Genomic DNA, 15,065 nt, shown 5'->3' with positions numbered 1-15,065 from the left:
GAACTAAATTTTCAAAAACATTACAGATATTTTTGGTGCTGTTACCTAGGAGAAATTTTACTCACCACAGTGTCACAGACCCTTAGCAGTACCCTTACAGTAGATTCAGTAACAATGCCTATAAGGCTAACACAGCCTCAGCGTAGGGAGTTCAGTAGAGGCAGCTTTCAAGACGTCAGCAAATGCAGTTCACTACTTTAAACTTAAGAATAAAATTTAGGGTATCTAGGGAAGTGTTCTTCAAAGAATGAGGCTTACAAAAAGGTTTATTGGGTATAGGAAGAAAGATATTAGATTTATATTCATTTTTCTCAACCTTTTAAAATTTATACTTTTCTATATGTTTGTAATATATGAATATAGTAGTAATATAATTTATAAATAAATATCTATTTTAATAATTTATGTTCAAAAATATTTTTTATCAGTAGGACCTCATGATCAAATAATTTGGAGATCTCTAGAGGAAAGAAGGCACAAGACATTTGGACAGTTTACCATAAATATTATTTCTCATAATTGAGATTTTGGTATTAAATGGCAGTGATATATAAATAATACAAATGACTTTTAAGTAAAAAAGAATTGGGAGTGACACAGACTAAGGCTATTTGTTCCATAGAAAAAATAGAGTAAAAGGATCCAGGTGGAGGGTTTTTATGTGCGTAGTAAAATACATACACATAACATGAAGTATAATTTTAACCATTTTAAAATGTATAGTTTAGTGGTGCTGAGTACATTCAACAGTGTTTTACAACTATCACCACTATCTAGTTTGAGAACTTTTTCAGCACCGTAATGAAACCTCATACCCATTAAGCACTCTCTATTCTCTCTTCCCACGAGCCCCTGACAACCACTTACCTAACCTTCTGTTTCTGTGAACTTGCCTGTTCTGGTTATTTCATATAAATGAAATCTCACAATATGTGACCTTTTACTTTAATGTTTTTGGAGTTCATCCATGTCCTAGCATGTATCAATACTTCATGCTTTTTTTTTTTTTTTTTTTTTTTTGGCGAAGCAACCCTTGGTTGACCTCACAGATTGCAAGGACCTTGTCGGCTTACACTCCCTTATTTTTTTTTTTTTATTTTTTACGCCTACAGCACCTGGTCTTCCTAGGTGGTCTCCCATCCAAGTGCTAACAAGACCCGACCCTGCTTAGCTTCCAAGATCAGATGGGATTGAGCTTGTTCAGGGTGGCATGGCCGTAGACAGTACTTCATTGCTTTTTATGATGAATAATATTCCATTGCACGTATATACTACATTTAAGTTTCCATTTCATCCATTCATGGACATTTGGGTTGTTTCTACCTTTTAACTGTTGTGAATAGAGCTGATATGAACATTTGTTTAAGAGTTTTTATTTGAAAACTCGTAAACAGTTCTTTTAGGTGTATACCTATAAGTGGAAACAGTAAGTTTGTATGGTAATTCTTTTAGCTTATCGAGGAAATGCCAAACTGTTTTCCACAGTGGCTACACCATTTTACATTCCGCCAGGAATATCTGAGGGTTCCAGTGTCTGCACATTCACCAACACTTTTTATTTCCTTTTTTTGGCCATCCTAGTGGGTATAAGTAAGGTGGCATCTCATACTCATTGTCATTTTCATTGTGGTTTTGATTTGCCTTTCCCTTTCCCTAATGACTAATGATATTAATTAAGCATCTTTTCATGTGCTTATTGGTCATTTGTATGTCTTCTTGGGAAAAATGTCTATTCGAGTCTTTGCCTATTTTTTAATCTTGATTTGCTGTTTTTGTTGTCTTTGTCTACTTTTTAATTGTCTTTTTGTTTTTGAGTTGTAAGAGTTCTTTATATATTCTGGATTGTAGACCATTATCAGCTGTATAATTTGCAGATATTTCCTTCCACTCTCTGGGTCATCTTTTCACTCAATATTACTGTTCTTTGATGCACAACAATATACTTTTGATGAAGTACCAGTGAACCTATTTTTTTTATTTTGTTACTGTGCTTTTGGTGTCATATCTAAGAAACCACTGACAAATCCAAAATCATGAAAATTCGTTTTTATATTTTATTTTAAGAATTTTATACCTTTATTTGCATCTTTATACTTTTATTTGCATCTTTAATATATATTGAATTAATTTTTGTATATGGTATGAGGTAAGGGTCAAACATCATTCTTTTCCACATGGCTATCTAGTTGTTCTAGCACCAGTTATTGAAGAGACTGTTCTTTCACCCTTGAGTGGTATTGGCATCATTGTCAAAAATCGATTGACCATAGATATGACCGTTTATTTCTGGGCCCTCAATTCTATGCCTTTGATCTACATTCATATCTGTACACGATTACTGCACTACTTTGATTACTGTAGCTTTGCATAGTCAGTTTTAACATTGAGAAGGTCATTCCTCCAACTTCGTTCTTTTTCAACACTGTTTTGGCTATTTAGATTCCTCATTTTGCCATGTGAATATTAGGATTAGCTATTCCATTTCTGCTGAAAAGGTTGGGATTTTGATATTAATTGCATTAAATATGTACATCACTTTGAGGTTTATTGCCATCTTAAGACTATTACGTCTTCCAATCCATAAATACAGGATCTCTTTCAATTTATTTGTCTTTCATTTCTTTCAGCAATGTCTTGTCGTTTTCAGCATACAAGTGTTGTACCTTCTTGGTTAAAATTTATTTCTAAGTATTTGATTTTCTTTCTTTTTTAAGTTATTTTTAATTATGGTAAAATACACAACAAAATTTATCAACTATTTTTAAGTATGCAGTTTAATAGCATTAAGTACATACTATCACCATTATTCATCTCTAGAGCTCTTTTCATCTTGCAAAACTGAAACTCTATTCTCAAACAAACAGCTCCTTATTTCACCTTATTCTCAGTCCCCGGCAACCACCATTCTATTTTGTGTCTATATGAATTTGACTACTCTAGGTACTTCATGTAAGTGGAATTACACAGCACTTGTCCTTTAGTAATAGGCTTATTTCACTTAGTGTCCTCAAGATTCATCTATATTGTAGCATGTAACAGAGTTTTCTTCCTTTTTAATGCTGAATAGTATTCCATTGTATGTATACCACATTTTGCTTATTCAGTTATCCATCATTAGATACTTGGGTTGCTTCTGTCTTTTGAGTAATATGAATGTTGCTGCTATGAACATGGGTATGCAAATATCTGTTTAAGACCCTGCTTTTAACTTTGGGAGTTACATAACCAGAAGTGGAATAGCTGGATCATATGGTAATTCTATTTTTAATTATTTGGAAACTAACATACTGTTTTCCACAGCATTTACACCATTTTACAGTCTCACCAATAGTTCACAAGGGTTCCAATTTCTCCACATCCTTGCCAACACTAGTTTTTTGGTTTTTTTTTAATGGTAGCCATCCAAATGGGTTATGAAATGGTATCTCATTGTGTTCAGCATCTTTATGTGCTTATTATTTGTGTATCATCTTTGGAGAAATACCTATTTTGCCTGTTTTTTAATTGAATTGTTTGGTGTTTTTGTTGTTGAATTGTAAGAGTTTTTTAATGTTCTGGATATTAACATCAGATACATAGTTTGCAAATATTCCCATTTTGAGGGTTGCCTTCTTTGCTGATTGTGTCCTTGGATGCACAGATGTTTTAATTTAGATATTATCCGATTTGTCTTTTTGCTTTTTTTATCTCTGCTTTAGTGCCTTATCCAGGAAATTATTGCCAAATCCAATGTCATTAAGGTTTTTATCAGTTTTTTTCTTTTTAAGTTAAATGGTTTTAGATCTTATCTTTAGCTCTTTAATTCAATTGAGGTAATTTTTATATACGGTCTAAGGTAAGGCTTTAACTTTATTCCTTTGCATGTGACATCTAGTTGTCCTAACACCATTTGTCGAAAAAAGACTGTCTTTTCCCCTATCGAATGGTCTTGGCACAGTTGGAATGTCCTCAGGGTTCATCCATGTTGTACCGTGTGACAGGATTTTCTTCCTTTTTAAGACTGACTAACATTCCATTGTATATATGTATCACATTTTGTTTATTCATTCATCTGTCAATGGACGTTTGGGTTGCTTTTACCTCTTGACTATTGGATATAGTGCTGCTACGAACGTGGCTGTGCAAATATCTTTATGAGACCTTGCTTTCAGTTCTTTTGGACATATATCCAGAAGTGAAATGTCTAGATCATATAGTAATTCTGTTTTGAATTTTTTGAAGAACTGCCATACTTTTCCACACCGACTGCAGCATTTTACAGTCCACCAACAGTACACAAGGGTTCTAATTTCTCCACATCCTTGCCAACACTTGTTATTTTCTGTTGTTGTTGTTTGTAGTAGCCATCCTAATAGGTGTGAGATATAGCTCTTTGTGATTTTTTTTATTTGCATTTCTCCGATAATTAATAATGTCGAACATTTTTTATATGCTTATTGGTTATTTATATGTCATTTTTGGAGAATTGTCTATTCAAGTTACTTGCCCATTCTCAAATCTAGCTATTTTTTTGGTCATTGATTTATAGGAGTTCTTTATATATTCTGGATATTATCAGACATATGATTTGTAAATTTTTTCCCCCAGTCACTGGGTTGCATTTTCACTATGTTGTGTTGATTGTGTCCTTTGATGCACAGATATTTTTAATATTGGTGTAGTCTCAATTGTCTTTTTGCTTTTGTTGCTTGAGCTTTGTTGTCATATCCAAGAAATCATTACCAACTTCAGTGCCATGAAGCTTTCCCTTATGTGTTCTTCTAAGAGTTTTATGGTTTTAGGTCTTTAATCCATTTCTAGTTAATTTTTTTATATAGTGTGAGTAAGGCTCCAGCTTTATTCTTTTGCATGTGGATATCCAGTGTTCTCAGCACCATTTGTTGAAGAGACTGCCCTTTCTTTATTGAGTGATCGTGCACCTTTTAAGGGTCAAAAATCCTTTGACCATATGTCATCTGACCACATGTACAATGTTTATTTCTGAGTTCTCCATTCTAGTCCATTGATCTGTTTGTATGTCTTTATGTCAGAACCACAGTTATATTATTGTATCACTATAATAAGTTTTAAAATCAGGAATCATGAGTCTTCCAACTTGGTCCTTCTTTTCAAAATCATTTTGGTTCTTCAGGGTTTCTTATTATTTTTAATGATTTCTTACTGTTTTTAATCATTTTTGTTCATTGCTTTATGATTTTCTTTGAGTTTTTTTCTGATAACTTAATATCAGTTTAATTTTAATTAACTGAAGTACATAAACCACTCTTCTCTGTCACCCTCAGATATGAAACAGTATCTATTGACTCTGTCTTATGAAAAATTAAGAAACTGGTTGTGCTTCTCCCCACCTACTCCCATACACACACATTTTCCCCCAACCTACCGATATTCATTATATGTGAATTTTTGTGATAATTCATTATTTGTGAATTTCATCTCATTTCGTTACAGTAGTATTACTACTGCATTGACCAGCTTTATTTTCAAGAATTATAACATTTTACTTATATATTATAAGCAAAAATCCCCATTTTATTTACTTAATGTTTTTAAATATAGTATCAGTATTTACCATGAGTCTTTTTATATAACTTAATGAGTTTATTCATTTAAATAATTCTGTCGTTTGGCTAGATTTTAAAACAGTTGTTAAGGGGTGAGCATCTCTTCAGTTCTTAAATTTTTGAGACTATTTTCCTATTACCTATATATAAGAACAACAACTTGGTTGGGTATAAATTATAAAACTTTTGAATAACAATCCTTAATCCAAAACTGTCAATTTTGCTCCCTTTTTCTGGGCACCAGTATTTAGTGTTCCTGTGTCAGAGGCAACCCTGATATTCTTTCCTTATGGGAGCCTGGTTTTTCATTCTTGAATTCTTGTCTGTCTTTAAAATTTAAGTTTAGTTTCTTCCCAGGGTATGTCTCAGTGTTGGTCAATCTCTATTAATTTTTTTATTATTGAAATAAAATTCACATGCCATATAGTTCACTCTTCCTTTAAGTATACTTTTCAGTGGTTTTTAATACATTCAGAGAGGGTAAAACATAGGCAGGCTCCTTGTATCCTTTACCACAACCATCACCACTAATTCCAAAACATTTTTGTCCCACCAAAAAGAAATCCTGTGCCCATTAACAGTCCAGCCTCCCCCACCTCTTCCCTCTCCACCCCCATAACCATTAATCTACACTCTGTCTCTATGGATAGATGTATATTCCAGTTTCTCTACATCTTTGTCAACACTGTCATTGTCCGTCTTTTGATTACAGCCATCCAGATAGATGTGAAGTGGTATCTCATTGTGGTTTTAATTTGCATTTCCCTAATGACTAATGATGTTGAGCATTTTTTCATATGCCTGTTCGTATATCTTTTATTAGAGAAATGTTTATTTAGATCCTTTGCCCATTTAAAAATTGAGTTATTTGTTTTATCACTGAGTTGTGTTTATATATTCTGAATACAAGTCTCTTATTAGATATATGATTGTGAATGTGTTCTTCCAATTCTATGGGTTGCTTTTCACTTTCTTGATGATATTATTTGTGGTACAAAGTTTTCAATTTTGCCAAAGTCCCATTTATCCCTTTTTTCTTTTGTCAATTGTGCTTTTCATGTTATATCTAAAACTATTGCCTACACAAAGGTCATAAAATATTTACGTTTTTCTTCTAAGAGTTTTCTAATTTTAGCTCTTTAGTACTATGATAATTTTTTAACAGTACCTTGTTTTATAGAAGTGGCAAGAATGGATATCCTTTTCTTGTTCCTAATTTTAGGAAGAAAGCTTTTCAGTTGTTAAGCATGATGTTAGCTGTGAGTTTTTCATAGATGCACGTTATCAGGTTAAGGAAGTTCCCTTCTATTTTGTTGAGTGTTTTTATCATGGAAAGGGTGAATTTTGCCATATGCTTTTTCTGTGATCGAGGTGATCATGTTTTCTTTATTAATGAATATAGTGTATTACATTGATTGATATTCATATATATGTTGAACCAATCTTGCCTTCCTGGGATAAATTCTCCTTGGTTTTGATGCATTATTTTTTTTTCTGTGCTACTGAATTCAGTTTGCTAGTATTTTGTTTGAGGATTTTGCATCCATATTCGTAAGGGGTATTGATCTCTAGTTTTCCTGTGTCTTTGCCTGTGTTATCAGTAATACTGGCCTCATAGAATGAATTGGGAAATGATCCTTTTTATTGTTTTTGTTTTCCTTAAGAGTTTGTGGATGATTGGTGTTCATTCTTCTTTAAATGATTTTAGAATTCACTAGTGAAGCCTGGTCCTGGGCTTTTCTTTTTTTTGGAAATTTTCTAGTTACTAACTTTGTCTCTTTCCTTGTTACAGGTTTAGACAGATATTCTATTTCTGCTTGTTTTTCTAGAAATCTGTCTACTTTGTCTAGATTATCTGATTTATTGACATTTGATTGTTTGTAGTATTCCCTTAAAATGTTTTTAATTTCTGCATGTTTGGGTAGTAAGGTCCCCTCATCTATTCTTAATTTCAGTGATTTGAGTTTTATCTCTTTTTTTTCTTGGTATGGGTCTAGATAAAGATTTGTCAACGTTTGTTGCTCTTTTCAGAGAACCAACTTTTGGTTTCTTTGATTTTCCTTTTTTAAATTCTCTTTCATTTATTTTCATTCTTGATTTTTCTAATTTCCTTCTGCTTTCTTTGGGTTTTCTTTGCTCTTTTTTTTTCTAATTTTGTAAGGTAGAAAGTGAGATTATAGATTCTTTTAATACAGACATTTACACATAAATTTCCTTCTAAGTTCTACCTTCACTGCATCCTATTAGTTTTGGTATGTTTTGCCTTCCTTTTCATTGATCTCAAGATATTTTCTAATTTCCCTCGTGATTTCTTCTTTGACCATTGGATTTTAGGAGTGCGTTAATTTCCACATATTTTTGAATTTCCCAAATTTCTGTATGTTATCGATTTCCATCTTCATTCCATTGTGGGCAGAGACTATCCTTTGTGTGATTAAATAAAATAATTATTTTATGGCCTAGCATGTGGTTTCTCCTGGAATGCATTCCATGTGCCCTTGAGAAGAATGTATCCTGCTTTAGTTGCTTGAAGTTTCTGTATATGTCTGTCTGTTCAGTTTAGTTGATTTATAGTGTTGGTCTAGCTTTCTATTTTCTTATTGTTCTGTCTAGTTGATCTGTCCATTTTGAAAATGTTGCATTGCCAGTCTCCAATCTTTGCTGTTGAATTGTCTATTTTCCCCTTCATTTCTGTCAGTTTTGGGTATTAATTTTTTTCTGGTACCTAATAACTCTGTTTCTTGTATTTTGGGTATTTTTTTTGGTGCCAAGTTACTCTGTTTCCCTCGTATATTTAGATTTACTTTCATTTAAGCAAAAAGTTTCTTTTAACTGTATCCTTGAATATTTTTTTCCCTTCCTCTCAAACTCTTTTCTATCTTAGGGTTGGGGAATGGGGACAGCACCACTTATCCAAGAATTAGATGTCTGTTGTATATCTTCCTCTCCTAACATTCTAATTATTTTTCTTTTCTGTATCTATTTCTTGCATTTCAGGAGACTTTTTTTAATATGTAATCTACTTCACTGGCTGTTTTCTTTATTTTTTAATTAAAATTTTATTTTCTGTTGCATAAATTAGTTCTGCAATGGTTTAATGCTGTTCTTTTTGTCCTTAGTTTTCTTCTTTAGTGCCTGTCCTTGGTCTCCAACACATAATATAGGTATTTATTAATTTTTTGATGAATTGTGTTAATTTTGTCAACTGCCTCTTAATCTCCCTCTATTGTCTCAGCTTGTCTTAGATCTATTTCATTAGGTCCATGTTGTTTTTAATTTTCTCTAGAGAGAATACAATTATTTATTGATTAAAATGGATAAACCTTGAAAAATAAATTCTTTCTTTTTCCCTCTTTTATTTCCTTCCTTCCACTTTAATGCTATAAAATATCTACCTAAATTCTTCTCTTTTGTTTTCAGGTTACTGTCTTTGTCTCTGAACAGTTCTCTGGAAACTATTTATTTGCCCACAAGTAATGTAGAGGAATTCTCTATGACTGTCTTATTACCTGTTTACAAGATACTGCTTGAATCTCCTTCCCAGGACCTGAACTTGAAGGCTAATCATATATGGTTTCTATTTCTTTTTGCCTCAGAGTTGGGAAAGACAGGCAGGTAAGAGGTTATTTTAGGACTCTGGACAGTTACAATAGGTGACAGTTTTCTCTGCCATTGTTTTAAAATTCATAAGTTGATGGCCCTACCTTACTAATTGTAGTAACATGCCATTGGGGTCTTGTTATTATACTACTTAAGGGTCAGCTGGTACCAGCTTTGATGGCATTGCCCTGTGAGCAATGATATAGCTGAGGCTTGTTTTTTTCTAGCAGGTCTTAGTAATGCAATTAATATATTTAGACAAGAGATTATTACCTAGATTTTTTTCTGACTTCTTCCTGGCCAAAGGGGAGTATATGGTAAATCATTTCTGGCCAGGGCAGAAGGTGCTATTTTTTTCACAAGGAATATGTGTCCAATTAGAACATTTATCTTTCTCCTGGGCCACTTATTACCTCAGTCCCTTTTCTGAGGTAACAGTGGAGTATTTTAAATTTGATTGACTTGCTTTTTACCCTTCAGTATGTATGATCTTGTATTTAGAAAGAGCTTTGTGATGGCTCCTTGAATGTGGTCCCAGTTGTTTCTCTAGACAGTATCTGGGATTTTGTGGTATGAGTTGAGACCTTTTTCCGAAGTTCTGAATATTTTTTTTTCACTTTTTGTTGCTTTTTGTTTGTGTCTTTCGATTACGGCATAAGAGGTTCATTAAAGCTGTGTTTTTGCTATATTTTCCAAAACCTATTCATTTATTTTCTTTATGTTTCTCTGTCTTTTATATTTCATTTCTTTCTTTTCTATAGGCTTCTTCCTCTCAGGTAGAACCATGCTTACATCTTCATCATAGACTGTGGAGGATTTACCTGTCAGGATAGCTTCTACCACTTTATTTATTTTTCTTTATTACCAAATATTTTGTCAAAAAATATATCTCTTTATAAAGGTAAAATAACTAAATATAAAGAGTTCAGAGAATATAGAAAATATAAAGACCTTGGAATCACCCATAACTTTCACCATCCTGAAATAGTCATGGTTAACATTTTCATAAATAAGCTTCCAGGTTAGTATGTTATGATTCATACACCTACTACTTATGCTGTAAAGGAGCCATCACAAAGCTCTTTCTAAACACAAGATCATATATACTGAAGGGTAAAAAGCAAGTCAATCAAATTTAAAATACTCCACTGTTGCCTCAGAAAAGGGACTGAGGTAATAAGTGGCCCAGGAGAAAGATAAATGTTCTAATTGGACACATATTCCTTGTGAAAAGAAGTCATAAATAAGCTTCCAGGTTAGTATGTTATGATTCATACACCTACTACTTATGCGGTGTCTCTTTTGTTTTTCTGGTTGCTCCTCCTCTCTTCCCTTTCATGTTCGTTCTCCCTCTCTCTCCCCCATACCCACCCTGCTGCCCCCACTTTGTTTTCTCTCTTATTCTATCTCCCTCCCCCATCTCTTTTTCTCAGTGTCTGGTTTTGTATTTGTGTTAAAGAAGGGGAATAGTTTACTACTCTCATTAAAAAAGAAAAGTCAAGTTTTTCAGTTTATAGGAAAAAAGCTGGAGATTTAATTATTTCAATGTTTTTGTCCTCTCATTACTTCTCATTACCTGTATTTCCAGCAGTTAGGCAAATGAACAATACAAACAACCAAAGTGACCTCCATGAGAGAATAAAATGAGACCTTCAGTAATGTCAAATGAAATTTTTACCAATGTTCCTTACATTTTTACAAAACAGGCTGATTTCATATTAGTCTTTATAATCATGGTCATGTGGAGAGAAACAACAGTCAAAAGCAGTGTCTTAGAACCCAAAAGATAAATTTCATGATATATTAAGAGATAAAAAGCAATATATAAAGCTATTTTTATGTTAACATCCCAAGTATATACACATATATATATGACTGAAACAAAACGAAATATTAACAGGTTTTCTTAAAATTATGGGATTATAAATCTTTATAGTTTTCTGTGTTTTATTTTTTTTTTACAAGAAGCATATATTTTCTAATAAGAAACTATAAGTTGTTTTTGTTTGACATTAATTAAAAATTGAGGTAAAGCTAGACTGATCAGACAAACACAAAATGTTATGAACTAGAAAGGAGAATTCTCAAGCTTTTCATTGCATTCTAAGTTCTGCCTAAAATATCTATTTGAACCTCATAATAACTTCTAGAAACAGAATGAAAGAATAGGATTAGAGAAGTATCATACACAGTTTCTATGCCAAGATAAAGAAAAATTTTCTTTTTAACTCCAGGTGCCAAGGGTTGAGTTAAATATGCTCCTAGGTTCGTGGTCTCTCTTTAATTTTATCCGCATATCCCAGACTCATCCTTGTTCCCCTACAGGCAATAGACTTGTTATTTAAATATCTTTTGGCTTTTAAGAGTTTTTACAAAATGTGCATTTGTGTGTGCTTGCATGGGTGTATTTTCAACTTATATAAAAAGTATATCATTTTTCTTATTTTCACTAAACATTATGTCTTCAAGATCCATCTCCATTTCTATAAGTACATCTAATCCAGGTTTCTAGTCATTGCATAGTTCCTTGAGTGTATCTACGAGTTTACCTATGCCCTTTCCCTGTGATGGACACCCTAGTCGCTGTCAACTCCCAGCACCACAAAACACAGTGCACATCCTTGTCCATATCCCCTGTTGGACCTGTGTGAGACTGTCTTTTGCAAATATATCCAGAAGTGGAATTCTTAGGTCATAACTACATGTGTATTTAATTTTCTACATTAGTACCAAATTGCTTTTCAGTTACATTCTTACCTACAATGCATGCAAATCCCTGTATTTCTATTTCTCTGACAATAATATCTAGTTTTTTTCTGGAAAATTTGAAATACAAGTTTTTATACCATGGGAAGGTAGAGTTTTGTTTTTTGCGGTTTTTTTTTTTAATTAAATATTACTTGTCTTGAGAATCTGTCCTACCTCCACTCTGTAATTTCCAAGAAAGCAGAATCTTTTAGAGACTTCCAAAATTACTGCCATGCTTTCAACCAGAATACATTTATTTGTTCATTCATCCAGATATAATCATAATATAAAATGTGACAGCAGTGCAAGAGTGAGATACTTTAACTGCTTTTCTCAGATTTTGATGTATAGCAGATAAAAGATATGGAAGATTTTAATAGCAATGTTAACAAGTTTGATTTAAAGTAGCTATATAAAAAAACTTCATTCTCAAAACAGTACCCACAGTTGTTCCAAAGGCCCACAGAATATTTACAAAAATTAATTGTGCATTTAGACAAAATGTTGATAAATCTTAAAAGCAGCTTTATAACTAAGCTCTTATTCTCTAACCACAATGCACTAAAGTTGGAATTTAACAACTATAACTTTTTTTTTATTAAGATAAAAATTTGAAAGCATTCTAAACTTTTGGGTTAAAAAGACTAAAAGTTGAAACTATAGACTTTTTTTCATTAAAGCCAGTAAAAGTACATATCCAAAACTTATGAGATATGACTAAATCTATATTTAGAGGAAAATTTATAACCTTAAATGATATTATCGTTGAAGAAGGTCAATAGGAAATAATTGAAATAAGCATTCAGTCTAGGAAAAGGCTAACAAAATAAGCAAAGAAAGCTAGAGGTAATTAATATAATGGGAAATGTATAAAATAATAAGTCCCCAAAATTGATCAATATAATTAAGATCTGATTCTTTTAAAGCAAACAATAGGCCAAATCTCTGGTTATTCTGACCATGGTAAAAAGAATATCGACATTAGTGATGTGGAAGGTTTAACCACAAAGAGGTGATTTTCTTTAAAAAGTTTACTCTGTGCAACTTTAGGCTGATATATTTTAAAATCTTAAATTAGATGATTAAGAAAATTGATCAAGAAGTTTTAAAGCCCAAATAGATCACTAACAATAGAAATTGAAAGACTCAATAATCTACAGCTCCCTCACCCCTAACTATATGCCCTCTAGAAATTTTTTACAAATATATGTTCACACCAAAAAGTAAGAGAATGTGTGTTTCTTCATTCCCTTGCCAACTGTGGGTAATATCAGTCTTTTTAATACTTGCCGATTTGATGTGTAAAAAAACTCTGCTTTAAATTGCATTTTTTTTTTTAATGTTAGTTTTCAGGGATTGCCATTTACATTCCTTATTTTGAGAAACCTTTTTTACCCTTTGTCCACTTTTCTCTGAAGATTTCCAATTTTAAGCATTAATTATATTGTATTAATATAATACAGGCATACCTCAGAGATGCTGCAGATTTGGTTTCAGACAAATACAATAAAGCAAATATCACAATAAAGCAAGTATTGAATTTTTTGGTTTCCTAGTGCGTATAAAGATTATGTTTATACTGTAGTCTACTAAGTGTAATCTCATTATGTCTAAAAAGGCAATGTACAGACCTTTATCTTTTATTTCTAAAAAATGCTAACCATTATCTGAGCCTTCAGCTATTTATAATTTTTTTGCTGGTGGAGGGCTTGCCTTGTTGATGGCTGCTGACTGATCAGGGTGGTGGTTGCTGAAGATTGGGGTTGCTTAATTTCTTAAAATAAGACAACAATGAAGTTCACCACACTGATTGAACTATTTCTCTGTAGCATGGGATGCTGTTTGATAGTACTTTACCCATAGTAGAACTTCTTTCAGAATTGGAGTCAATCCTCTCACCAGGAGTAGATTCCATCTCAAGAAACCACTTTCTTTGCTCATCCATAAGAAGTAACTCTTCATCCATTAAAGTTTTTTCATGAGATTGCAGCAATTCAGTCATATCTTCAGGCTTCACTTCTAATTCTAGTTCTCTTCCTATTTCCACCATATCTGCAGTTACTTCCTCCACAGAAGTCTTGAACCCCTAAGTCATTCATGAATGTTGGAATCTTCTTCCAAAATCCTGTTCATGTTGATATTTTGACCTTCCCTTGAATCACAAATGTTCTTAATGGCATCTAGAATGATGAGTCCTTTTCAAGAAGGTTTTCAGTTTACTTTGCCCAGATCCATCAGAGAAATCACTGTTTATGGCAGCTATAGCCTTATATAATGTATTTCTTAAATAAAGTCAAAATTATTCTGACTCATGAGCTGCAGAATGGATGTTGTGTTAACAGGCATGAAAACAACATTAACCTCATTGTATATCTCCATTAAGAGCTCTTTGATGACCAGGTGCATTGTCAATGAGCAGTATTTTTTTAAAAGGAACCTTTTTCTGAGCAGTACGTCTCAACAGTGGGCTTAAAAAATATTTAGTAAACCACGTTGTACATAGATGTGCTGTCATCCAGGCTTTGTTTTTCCATTTATAGAGTATAAACAGAGTAGATTTAGCATAATTTTTAAGAGCCCTAGGATTTTCAGAGTGGTAAATGAGCACTGGCTTCAACCTAAAGTCACCAGCTACTTTAGCCCATAACAAGAGAGTCAGCCTGTCCTTTGAAGCTTTGAAGCCAGAAATCGACTTCTCTTTAGCTGTGGAAGGCCTGAGGATATCTTCTATTATAATGTGCTTTTGTCTCTATTGAAAATCTGTTGTTTAGCGTGGCCACCTTCCTTAATTATAGCTAAATCTTCAGGATAACTTGGCTGCAGTTTCTACAGCAGCACTTGCCCCTTCACCTTGTGCTTTTATGTTACAGAAATGCTGGCTTCTTTTATTAAACCTCATGAACCAGCAACCTCTGCTAGTTTCAGACTTTTCTCCTGCAACTTTCTTACCTTTCTCTGCCTTCATAGAATTAAATAGAATTAAGGCCTTGCTCTGGATTAGGTTTTGGATTAAAAGAAAGTTGTGACTGGTTTGATCTTCTATCCAGACCACTAAAACTTTCTCCATATCAGCAGTAAGGCTTTTTCACTTTCTTATCATTCACATGTTCACTGAAGTCGCTCTTTTAATTTCCTTCAAGAACTTTTCCTTTG

At 32.9% G+C, this 15,065-nt stretch overlaps 1 protein-coding gene and 1 pseudogene across 1 annotated transcript in view; one reads left to right on the top strand and one right to left on the bottom strand.

Annotated features, from left to right (window-relative positions):
* Nucleotides 1-15,065, top strand: part of ALMS1 (ALMS1, centrosome and basal body associated protein) — a 166,065-nt gene that overhangs the window by 131,065 nt on the left and 19,935 nt on the right. The gene's annotated exons all lie outside the window — the stretch shown is intronic.
* LOC111738389 lies at nucleotides 1,104-1,222 on the bottom strand (annotated as a pseudogene).

This window comes from Pteropus vampyrus, unplaced genomic scaffold (assembly GCF_000151845.1).
Source record: "Pteropus vampyrus isolate Shadow unplaced genomic scaffold, Pvam_2.0 Scaffold37, whole genome shotgun sequence".
Classification (NCBI taxonomy): domain Eukaryota; kingdom Metazoa; phylum Chordata; class Mammalia; order Chiroptera; family Pteropodidae; genus Pteropus; species Pteropus vampyrus.
This window is presented reverse-complemented; position numbering and strand designations above follow the sequence as displayed.